This window comes from Oncorhynchus clarkii, chromosome 2 (assembly GCF_045791955.1).
Source record: "Oncorhynchus clarkii lewisi isolate Uvic-CL-2024 chromosome 2, UVic_Ocla_1.0, whole genome shotgun sequence".
NCBI classification, from domain to species: Eukaryota; Metazoa; Chordata; class Actinopteri; order Salmoniformes; family Salmonidae; genus Oncorhynchus; species Oncorhynchus clarkii.
Genome location: NC_092148.1, coordinates 65,815,226 through 65,828,056, shown reverse-complemented (window position 1 = coordinate 65,828,056; position 12,831 = coordinate 65,815,226). Strand labels below are relative to the sequence as shown.

Sequence of the window (12,831 nt, the reverse complement as noted above, 5' to 3'; positions counted from 1 at the left end):
CCCAGGGTCGTCACGGGCTCCAAATCCTGACTTGATTCCCTGGCTCCACTCTTCAAGATTGTGGGAGGATCTGTCCTCTCTTCAAGCCTGAGTGGTCCCTTTGGTCAAGAGGGTAGAGAAAGACAAAGCCTTTACCTGGCTTATCTGCATGCAGCACTAGAGTACTAAAACAATGAGTAAAGTTTCTTGATAATCTTGAATCTTTAGTAAATCTCCGCTGAATATCCAGTACATAGGATGTTGGTCTTAGCCGGAAGTTTATATGCACTTAGGTTGGAGTCATTAAAACTAGTTTTCAACCACTTCACAAATTTCTTGTGAACAAACTACAGTTTTGGCCAGTCAGTTAGGACATCTACTTTGTGCATGACACAGAAAGTTATTCAAACAACTGTTTACAGACAGATTATTTCACTGTATCACAATTCCAATGGGTCAGAAGTTTATATACACTAGGTTGACTGTGCCTTTAAACAGCTTGGGAAATTCCAGAAAATTACATCATGGCTTTAGAAGCTTCTGATAGGCTAAATGACATAATTTGAGTCAATTGGAGGTGTACCTGTGGATGCATTTCAAGGCCTACCTTCAAACTCAGTGCCTCTTTGCTTGACATCATGGGAAAATCAAAAGAAATCAGCCAAGACCTCAGAATTTTTTTTAAAATATTTTTTTTTAGACCTCCCCAATCTGGTTCATCTTTGACAGCAATTTCCAAATGCCTGAAGGTACCACGTTCATCTGTACAAACAATAGTATGTACGTATAAACACCAAGGGACCACGTCGCCGTCATACAGCTCAGGAAGGAGACGCGTTCTGTCTCCTAGAGATGAACGTACATTGGTGGGAAAAGTACAAATCGATCACAGAACAACAGCAAAGGACCTTGTAAAGATGCTGGAGGAAACAGGTTCAAAAGTATCTATATACACAGTAAAACGAGTCCTATATCGACATAACCTGAAAGCCCGCTCAGCCATGAAGCAAAGATCGTACTTTTTGGAGAAATGTGCTCTGGTCTGATGAAACAAAAATAGAACTGCTTGGCCATAATGACCATCGTTATGTTTGGAAGAAAAAGAGGGATGCTTGCAAGCTGAAGAACACCATCCCAACCGTGAAGCACAGGGGTGGCAGCATCAGGAGGGACTGGTGCACTTCACAAAATAGGTCATGAGGTAGGAAAATGATGTGGATATATCGAAGCGACATCAGCCAGGAAGTTAAAGCTTGGTCGCAAATGGGTCTTCAAAATGGACAATGACCCCAAGCATACTTCCAAAGTTGTGGCAAAATAGCTTAAGAATAACAAAGTCAAGGTATTGCAGTGGCCATCACAAAGCCCTGACCTCAATCCTATACAAAATGTGTGGCCAGAACTGAAAAAGCGTGTGCGAGCAAGGAGGCCTATAAACCTGACTCAGTTACACCAGTTCTGTCAGGAGGAATGGGCCAAAATTCACCCAACTTATTGTGGGAAGCTTGTGGAACGCTACCCAAAACATTTGACCCAAGTTAAACTATTTAAAGGCAACGCTATCAAATACTAATGGAGTGTATGTAAACCTCTGACCCACTGGGAATGTGATGAAAGAAATAAAAGCTATAATAAATCACTTTACTATTATTCTGAAATGTCACATTCTTAAAATAAAGTGGTGATCCTAACTGACTTAAGACATGGATTTTTTACAACGATTAAATGTCAGGAATTGTGAAAAACTGAGTAGAAATGTATTTGGCTAAGGTGTATGTAAACTTCCGACTTCAACTGTAAGTGTGTACTGTAAGTTTGTGATCTGATCTAGTGAGGATGGTTGGAGACATGAGATCAGCTTGCGTCTGACATGCTCTCTCCTCTCATCTCAGCCCAAACAATGCACCATGAGATCATACTCACTCACACGGAAAACACCAGTATACAGTACATAGGTCGCAGGTAAAGGTGAATAATACCATTGGTGTGGCGGATGATAAGGGATGTGGATGGATATGTGTCTGACAGCTGGCTGTATGAATCAGAGTTAGTGGTTCAGTAGGACTGACACAGATCATCCCCCCCATCCTCAGACCACTGTCATGATGATGTCAGCCAGCTTTGCTGCAGGGTTTCAGTTAGGAAAATGCGGCGCTGGACATTTGAGAAATTTACCGGACCCATACGCATTGGGTGCATAACCTGATTATGGCGTCCACCCACCTTGCTCAGAATGACATGAATTATCATAATCTAAATGTGATTTATCTTAACAGAACATGCAAGTCAGGATGCAAGGATGTGGTCCTTCTTGCCGAATTCCGATGCCCACATTTAGGCTACTTATGCTCAGCCAACAACTGTAATGAACAGCAAAATCAGTAGCCTATGCCAATCTACTATCCTCATAGTAGAAAAGTATACCTATTCTATTGGTCAGCTTGTCGAGAAAGAAATATCCTTTTCCCAACAGACTCTGGGACAGTTGTGGGACAACAGATCCTAAATTAATTCAACCAGTAGGCCTTGGTAGGTCACAGAATCTTTAACTTAAAATGTTGATAACCTATTATTTCTTCACATTATAAGTGCAGCACCTCGCACAAGGCAGTGTGCTGCGTGCAAATGTTTGTTTCATAATGCAATTAGCAGGAAAACACATTGTCAAAAGCGAGCGTTTTCATGTGACAGAGATGAAAATGTTGTTTAGAAATGTACAGTCATGGCCAAATGTTTTGAGAATGACACAAATATTAATTTTCACAAAGTCTGCTGCCTCCTTTTGTATGATGGCAATTTGCATATACTCCAGAATGTTATGAAGAGTGATCAGCTGAATTGCAATTAATTGAAAAGTCCCTTTTTGCCATGCAAATGAACTGAATACCAAAAAAAAAACATTTCCACTGCATTTCAGCCCTCCCAAAAAAAGACTAGCTGACATGTCAGTGATTCTCTCGTTAACACAGGTGTGAGTGTTGATGAGGACAAGGCTGGAGATCACTCTGTCATGCTGATTGAGTTCGAAAAACAGACTGGAAGCTTCAAAAAGAGGGTGGTGCTTGGAATCATTGTTCTTCCTCTGTCAACCATGGTTACCTCCAAGGAAACACGTGCTGTCATCATTGATTTGCACAAAAAGGGCTTCACAGGCAAGAATATTGCTGCCAGTAAGATTGCACATAAATCAACCTTTTATCGGATCATCAAGAACTTCAAGGAGAGAAGTTAAATTGTTGTGAAGAAGGCTTCAGGGCATCCAAGAAAGTCCAGCAAGCGCCAGGACCATCTCCCAAAGTTGGTGCAGCTGCGGGATCGGGGCACCACCAGTACAGAGCTTGCTCATGAATGGCAGCAGACAGGTGCGAGTGCATCTACACGCACAGTGAGGCGAAGAATTTTGGAGGATGGCCTGGTGTCAAGAAGGGCAGCAAAGAAGCCACTTCTCTCCAGGAAAAACATCAGGGACAGACTGATATTCTGCAAAAGGTACATGGATTGGACTGCTGAGGACTGGGTAAGTAATTTTCTCTGATGAATCCCCTTTCCGATTGTTTGGGGCATCAAGAAACAAAATTGTCCGGAGAAGACAAGGTGAGCGCTACCATCATTCCTGTGTCATGCCAACAGTAAAGCATCCTGAGACCATTTATGTGTGGGGTTGCTTCTCAGCCAAGGTTGCTTCTTTGCCTAAGAACACAGCCATGAATAAAGAATGGTACCAACACATCCTCCGAGAGCAACTTCTCCCAACCATCCAGAAACAGTTTGGTGATGAACAGTGCCTTTTCCAGCATGATGGAGCACCTTGCCATAAGGCAAACGTGATAATTAAGTGGCTTGGGGAACTAAACATCGATATTTGGGTCCATGGGCAGGAAACTCCCCAGACCTTAATCCCATTGAGAACTTGTGGTCAATCGTCAACAGGCAGGTGGACAAACAAAAACCCACACATTCTGACAAACTCCAAGCATTGATTATGCAAGAATGGGCTGCCATCAGTCAGGATGTGGCCCAGAAGTTAATTGACAGCATGCCAGGGTGGATTTCAGAGGTCTTCAAAAAGATGGGTCAACACTGCAAATATTGACTCTGCATCAACTTCATGTAATTGTCAATAAAAGCCTTTGACACTTATGAAATACTTGTAATTATACTTCAGTATTCCATAGTAACATCTGACAAAAATATCTGAAGACACTGAAGCAGCAAACTTTGTGGAAATGTATATTTGCGTCATTCTCAAAACTTTTGGCCACGACTGTAGAAAGAGGGGAGGTCTAATGGTTGGATTTTTGTCTAGGCTACTTTAAAGCAAGGTAAGACATACCTCATAACATGTATTAACATTTTCAGGTGTCCAACAATTATGTATATATATGTTTTCAAAATGCATACTGCCTCCAGCTCACTGCAAAGTCGTGTGTGACACGCTGATGAAGCCTGCCTTCCATTGCCTATGCTGTTTGAGATGTTGTACAGTAGCAGCAGCTTTCTGACAGACTGTCCACTCAAAGGCTCTTTATCTATCTGTATGCTGTGCGCGTGTGATAAATAAGACAGTGAATTTCCACACACAGCAATTGTATTCCAATAAATTATGCAAATTAACCTAGACTGATAAGCATGACCGGTCAAATGTATTTACATCTGCTGGTATTTCCATAAATGAATAGGCTAACAAGCATTATTTCAAAATGGGATTTTTTCTTCTTCTCCAGGCTTGTCTGTGCCAATTTTATTTATCGGCTTGTAAAAAATTTGATATGACAAAATCCGGCTAATGGAAACACTGCTCTGCTGTCTTCTGCGAACACCACTGGGTGCACATCCAAGATGGATCAGACCACATATAGAGTACTTGTAGGGCTTTGGAAACAGCCTTCCTATTATTTATCGGCCAAACAAAAAGCTTAGAAAAAATGAGAGTATTCTGATAAATGAAATGGAATCAAGGTCAAAAACAGCTATCCATCTCCTCGAAAACAAAAAAGGACTCCATTACGGCAATAATGTTGCTCTTCTCTCTGCTCCTGCACTGAAGCTGACTGGTGCGTGCTACAGTAACTCTAGAGTTTGAATCAAGTCGTAATTGGAGTAATATGCACTATTACCAGAGGGAGAGGAGAGCGGGAGAGAGGAGCATCATGTAATGTGACAGTAATTAAGGAGAGACAGAGAGAGAGAGATCTGCTATGGTGGGGTTACAGAAACAAACATCGGAATCTACGACCTCCCTCTCTGAACAACGCTAGAGCAAACATGCTTTACCTCTCTGCACTGATTCAAATGGGCATATGAAAATCAGTGTGCTGCTGCTTCCATAGGCTAACAGACAGTTGGGATACTCCCTCTTCCTGTCTCTCACACATGGTAAAACCAGCACAGACACCATATAAACACAATGTACCTGGCAGAGCTTTCCCCTGCCCTTAGGTACACCTACAGTAACACATACGGTACTGTACAGAGTGACTTACAAGGAACAAAGCTTAGGGAATCATATACCAACAACTACAATATGAATGGTTCTTGTGATTGAATTACTAGTCGTGCATCGTTAAACATATGGGTAATTATGATTTGAAATTTAATCATCATTAATACAGCACATACTGTAGTAGGTCAATCTGTGTTGCTCTGGGAGATATCCCCTTGCCTTCAGATCAAGAGACTGGGAGCATCAGAGCATCAGTATTTAGAAGCATGCTCAGAGCATTGCCTGCCGGTCATAAATCCTGGCCAGTGTGTCATGTCCTGTAAATCAGGTAACTGCAATCCCTGGTCCAGCCTCTCCTCTCCAGCTCACAGCCATCCTCTCTCTTGTGCACAATTTTGTTTGAATACCTGTTAGTGAGCATTTCTCCTTTGCCAAGATAATCCATCCACCTGACAGGTGTGGCATATCAAGAAGCTGACATGCTCATTACACAGGTGCACCTTGTGCTGGTAACAAAAGGCCACTCTGAAATTTGCAGTTGTGTCACAACACAATGCTACAGGTAACTCAAGTTTTGAGGTTGCAATTGGCATGCTGACTCCAGGAATGTCCACCAGAGCTGTTGCCAGAGAATTGAATATTAGTTTCTTTACCATAAGCCACCTCTGTCATTTTAGAGAATTTGGCAGTATGTCCAACCAGCCTCACAACCGCAGACCACGTGTAACCATGCCAGGTAAAGGTTGACATCCGGCATCCGACATCCTTCACCTGCTGGAACGTCTGAGGCCAGCCATCTGAACAACTCATGAAACTGAGGAGTATTTATGTCTGTAATAAAGCCCTTTTGTGGGGAAAAACTCATTCTGATTGGCTGGGCCTGGCTCTCCAGTAGGTGGGCCCGGCTCCCCAGAATGTGTGCCTGGCTCCCAAGTGGCTGCGACCCTGCCCAATCATGTGAAATCCATGGATTAGGGCCTAATGAATTTAATTGAATTGCCTGATTTCCTTATATGAACTACAGTGCCTTGCGAAAGTATTCGGCCCCCTTGAACTTTGCGACCTTTTGCCACATTTCAGGCTTCAAAAATAAAGATATAAAACTGTATTTTTTTGTGAAGAATCAACAACAAGTGGGACACAATCATGAAGTGGAACGACATTTATTGGATATTTCAAACTTTTTTAACAAATCAAAAACTGAAAAATTGGGCGTGCAAAATTATTCAGCCCCTTTACTTTCAGTGCAGCAAACTCTCTCCAGAAGTTCAGTGAGGATCTCTGAATGATCCAATGTTGACCTAAATGACTAATGATGATAAATACAATCCACCTGTGTGTAATCAAGTCTCCGTATAAATGCACCTGCACTGTGATAGTCTCAGAGGTCCGTTAAAAGCGCAGAGAGCATCATGAAGAACAAGGAACACACCAGGCAGGTCCGAGATACTGTTGTAAAGAAGTTTAAAGCCGGATTTGGATACAAAAAGATTTCCCAAGCTTTAAACATCCCAAGGAGCACTGTGCAAGCGATAATATTGAAATGGAAGGAGTATCAGACCACTGCAAATCTACCAAGACCTGGCCGTCCCTCTAAACTTTCAGCTCATACAAGGAGAAGACTGATCAGAGATGCAGCCAAGAGGCCCATGATCACTCTTGATGAACTGCAGAGATCTACAGCTGAGGTGGGAGACTCTGTCCATAGGACAACAATCAGTCGTATATTGCACAAATCTGGCCTTTATGGAAGAGTGGCAAGAAGAAAGCCATTTCTTAAAGATATCCACAAAAAGTGGATATCCCACCTGGGAGACACACCAAACATGTGGAAGAAGGTGCTCTGGTCAGATGAAACCAAAATTGAACTTTTTGGCAACAATGCAAAATGTTATGTTTGGCGTAAAAGCAACACAGCTGAACACACCATCCCCACTGTCAAACATGGTGGTGGCAGCATCATGGTTTGGGCCTGCTTTTCTTCAGCAGGGACAGGGAAGATGGTTAAAAGTGATGGGAAGATGGATGGAGCCAAATACAGGACCATTCTGGAAGAAAACCTGATGGAGTCTGCAAAAGACCTGAGACTGGGACAGAGATTTGTCTTCCAACAAGACAATGATCCAAAACATAAAGCAAAATCTACAATGGAATGGTTCAAAAATAAACATATCCAGGTGTTAGAATGGCCAAGTCAAAGTCCAGACCTGAATCCAATCGAGAATCTGTGGAAAGAACTGAAAACTGCTGTTCACAAATGCTCTCCATCCAACCTCACTGAGCTCGAGCTGTTTTGAAGGAGGAATGGGAAAAAAATTCAGTCTCTCGATGTGCAAAACTGATAGACATACCCCAAGCGACTTACAGCTGTAATCGCAGCAAAAGGTGGCGCTACAAAGTATTAACTTAAGGGGGCTGAATAATTTTACACGCCCAATTTTTCAGTTTTTGATTTGTTAAAAAAGTTTGAAATATCCAATAAATGTCATTCCACTTCATGATTGTGTCCCACTTGTTTTATATCTTTATGTTTGAAGCCTGAAATGTGGCAAAAGGTCGCAAAGTTCAAGGGGGCCGAATACTTTTGCAAGGCACTGTATAACTCAGTAAAATCGTTGAAATTGCATGTTTCGTTTATATTTTCTTTAAGTATACACTATCGTTCAATAGTTTGGGGTAACTTAGAGATGTCCTTGTTTTTTAAAGAAAGCACCCTTTTTGTCCATTAAAATAACATCACATTGATAATGGGCCTCTTGACGCCTACGTAGATATTCCATTAAAAATCATCTGTTTCCAGCAACAATAGTAATTTACAACATTAACAATGTCTACACTGTATTTCTGATCAATTTGATGTTATTTTAATGGACAAAAAATGTGCTTTTCTTTTTAAAACAAGGACATTTCTAAGTGACCCCAAACCTTTGAAAGGTAGTGTATATCACCATCACACTACTGTTGGGGATGAGCCTTTCCCTTATCTGCATGCAGGTTTTTGACTAATTCTATTTAGATCAAGGATGCATAATGTATTTTGAACAACATCCATGTGAATGTTTTATTAATCATAAAAAACTTCAGAACTGAGTCAACCTTGTTATTCTCTGATGGAAGAAGGTCAGAGAGAGATTATGTTGTTGGCCAATTGTTTCCACATCACTGACTCTGGCCCCTGTTGCCATGACTCTGCATTTCCCACCTTTTCCTGGACATTTCAGGCTGGACAGCAGGGGCAGGCTGGGCCACTTCAGTTACTACAGGTTTAGAGCTGCCACTCCCTGCAAGGTCATCCTCATAAAAGCATTCCCTGCTGTGCTTAACATTTAAAACAAAATCTGCTTTCAAATTTCAGATAAACAAAGATAGTATTAAGAGCTCAGCCATCTCGGAGGCAGGAAAAGAGATTGATTCATTTTGATGGAGTATGCCTGAAAAATTACAACACCTCTCAGCAAAACTGTCATCTTAATTTAACTGCATCAGTGAGGGTGCTCTCTGTAGGAGTGCATTATAAAACTGTTACATTGTTTAAACCTGAGACCTGTTATTTCTGTACTTTAAACAAACTGAAGTGAAAAGGTAAAAGTACCAACCACTGCTTTGAGAGGAGCCTTGCTCATTTGGTGTTCAGCTGGTATGACCTGTCCTTTTATCAAACCACATTACTACTGCTTGTACATCGTTCCAGAACCCTGGCTACAGGCAATTACTGCTGTGGACCAACCAATTATCCTCTCACAGGACTCACGGCCTGAAAAAAAAGTACAACTTTCCTACACGCCATGGAGGCAAGGTAACCAAACAAGACTAAACAAGCCAGCAGTTAAAGCACTCAGGCAAAACTCCCCTCCACACATTGAATTAGGAAGGCAGCGTTTTACTGCATGTTCCCTTTCAAAATAATTAATGATTGGTCAACATCCAGAGTGAACAATAAAAGGTCAAAGCAAACTAACAGCACCTCTCCTCCATTGTTTAATGAACACTGAGCACATTCCAAACACACTACATCTCTGTGCCACTTCAAGCAGGTTTGCTTTTCTCTCAGCAGCACGTTCTGAAAGCAAGGAGAATCTAATGTTTAAACTGTCTGGAAAAGGTGTAAACAAACAGCTTCTGCAACAAATATTATCCACTTCAGAAGGTTATTCTAAAGGTACCGTGTGCTCGAGGCCTGCTGACAAATTGGAAGCCATTTCTTAAGAGAGCTATGCAAAGACACACTTGGCTGATTTGGTTTCCTCCAATGTTCCCATACAATCCCTTGAGAAGACATACAAATACCAAAATACATGTATTCCCATTCCTACCCTGACAGCTCAGTTTAGCCAGCAGCATACCACCCTGCATACCACTGCTGGCTTGCTTCTGAAGCTAAGCAGGGTTGGTCCTAACAGTCCCTGGATGGGAGACCAGATGCAGCTGGAAGTGGTGTTGGAGGGCCAGTAGGAGGCACTCTTTCCTCTGGTCTAAAAAATATCCCAATGCCCCAGGGCAGTGATTGGGGACACTGCCCTGTGTAGGGTGCTGTCTTTCGGATGGGATGTTAAACAGGTGTCCTGACTCTCTGCGGTCATTAAAGATCCCATGGCACTTATTGTAAGAGTAGGGGTGTTAACCCTGGTGTCCTGGCTAAATTCCCAATCTGGCCATCATACCATCATGGTCACCTAATAATCCCCAGTTTACAATTGGCTCATTCATCCCCCTCCTCTCCCCTCTAACTATTCCCCAGGTCGTTGCTGCAAATGATGTGTTCTCAGTCAACTTACCTGGTAAAATAATGGATAAAATGGCAATACTCTAATTTATTTAAAATAATAACAAAAAATATTTGTTACATTTCTTATTAAGTGAAAACTAGCACAAACCACGTTCATCAGCGACTTCACACTTTGTCCGAGCAAAACATCCAGAGCACAATATGGCAGAAAGTGAGAGAAGGAGGAGGAAGAAACATAGCCTTCTCCCAATCATTAAGCATTTTACCCATACAATTTCAACCCCCTTTTCTATGGTTAGTCTCAGATGGGGTCTGGGTGTGTCACATGCTGACAGCTGAGAACCATTAACTACCCAGCCAACATCCACATTTTCCCTCTGATTCAAGCCCACCAACCAGAGCACCCATGACCTGTACCTATACTTTATGGAAATAACAGAAAAACTCCCTTCGGAACATCTGCCCCCACAATGTAGCAGAGAGGAAAGGTAATCTACTTGTTTGTGTTTACTCCTTAGAATACAGCTCGTTCACTGGAATTGATACGGTTGTGCACTGCAATTAAACATTTTTGAAAGTCATCTAGGCATCAAATCAGAACTCCCTTGTAAGCACTTTTCACTTAGAACTGCATTTACACCCTACAATCAGACCTTAGGCCATGCCCTGTTTCTGATTAAAAACATCCAGCAGAAATCCAGCTCAAACATCTGATCAGCTCAACACATCCCTCTCCACCATAATTAGGCTCCCACATTCATTGTTCAACACATGCTTTATATCTGAAGTGTCATCTGGGATGTGTTTGGGTCTGTAGGCTTCCTACAGACAGTGCTATAGGGTAATAGGGAAGGGTACAATGAGCAACTCCAGGACAGGGCAGGCCAGGGCTGGTGGCTGGACTGATGGACCTACCGAGGAGCTACAAGAGCAGCTACAGGATTAGGGATTGGAGCATGTGAAGGATCCTGCCGCACTTAGTTAAGGCCACTTTTTCATGCTCCACATCTGTTGGTTGCCATAGCAACAACCTTTTGTGGAATACCCAGGTCAGGTGGCTTCTGTCAGCTCCATGCAGTGAAATAACCATTAAAAAGGTTCAATGTAGCTGTTTTTACAACATCTCAATATTAAATAATTGTTTTCAATTAAAATGGTCAAAAAATATACAAAAATAGCTTCTTAGCAAAGAATAATCGCTTAGGCAAGAATTGTGCTCAGACTGTCTGGAAGTGGCCTGAATGGGGAGGAGGAAACTGAAAACTAGCTGTCATTGGCAGAGATGTTTGGAATTCTCTTTCTTATTGGTCTATTAACTAATGATGACACCAGGCAGGCCAAAACTCCATCTGAACAAAACAGGCTTAAATTTCAGGCAATCTTTTCAAACAGCTCTTAAACTAAAAGGGCATTATCATCATTTTCACAATTTCACAGTATTATAACAAAGTCATAGTGTAGAAGTATATACACAACACAGGGAAAAAAATATCACCTTTTTGACAGGACTTGGGCCTTTGCTCTGCAGTTAGCCATTCACAGCACCAGGCCCAAGCGAAGATGGACAAAGGCAATCAATGGTCATTGAAGTTTCTCTTGCTAATCGCTGCCTACACACATTTCAAGTGAAAGATTGTGACTGGAGACTAGAAGAGTAACTTTATTTCTTATTCTGTGAACTTTTCATTTAAAACTTCAACCTCATTTGATTATTATTATCCCTTGATCATAGAGAGAAAAGACCAAAGCTTACCTTATTGCTGAAGCATAAAATGCCCAAGGATTTCAGCAGGTTTTACAGCTGGAAAGAAACAAAGACTCAGTAAAAAAAAGGAAGGCAATATGCACGACTGAAAATATAATACTGCTGAATCATGGATTCTCAGTAGCGCACATTCTGCTGCTGTAGCCTACTAAAAGATTATCCCCATAACCAGATTGCTAATGCATGAACCAGGAATACTAGCATGTATTGTCTCAAAACATACACCCAGTGATCAATCAAAGCAGTCTGTGGTTTATCTTCATTCTTGGATGACAGGGTAACATAAAATGGAAATGTAATTACTTTATATCTTGTTACAAAAACAAAATAAACATAATTACACATATTACATTAACATTTCCCAACAGCACAAGTGGTAACATCATTACGTAAGCTCAAAGATTGGCTTTAAAATTATCAATGGTTAATCTGTGCAAGAGGATGTAATTACAGAGGATAATATTTGGTATTTACCAAATGCGTCACTCAGCCACTGTGTGTGGGGACTGTTGGAAAACAATCAAACACTTAAAAGTTTTATTAACCATATGTAAAGGATACACATGGTATGAACTGTCCAACGAAATGCTTACTTGCAGGTTCCTTCGACACTTGCGTGGGAATGTCTGACTCCGAGGGGCCTTACAATTAAGGAAGTCATTAAGACAGCATGGGTGCTGTTGAATAGCAGTGTGCATGCCGCACGCACCAAGGCTGTTTGAGCTGATCATTAGGAGTGGGACAGGGCCATACTGTAGTAGGACAGGCTCTCCACTGGGTCTGGGATAGGAACTCCCCTCACCACAGGGGCAAGCTCATACTGTAGGCTGCAGGAAGAATGCCTGAGGCCAAGTGCTCCCCTGAACCCCTCTCTTTAACCTGATTACTGTAATGAGCTTAGAGACTGCTGACCGCACA

At 41.8% G+C, this 12,831-nt stretch overlaps 1 protein-coding gene across 1 annotated transcript in view; it reads right to left on the bottom strand.

Annotated features, from left to right (window-relative positions):
* The window catches only part of LOC139372011 (talin 2b), a 124,941-nt gene extending 112,986 nt beyond the window's left edge, over positions 1 to 11,955 (bottom strand). Inside the window, exon 1 of the mRNA XM_071111977.1 lies at positions 11,902 to 11,955. The gene's annotated coding sequence lies outside the window, so the exon portion shown is untranslated. The remainder of the gene's footprint in view (positions 1 to 11,901) is intronic.
* Positions 11,956 to 12,831: the final 876 nt, after the last annotated feature.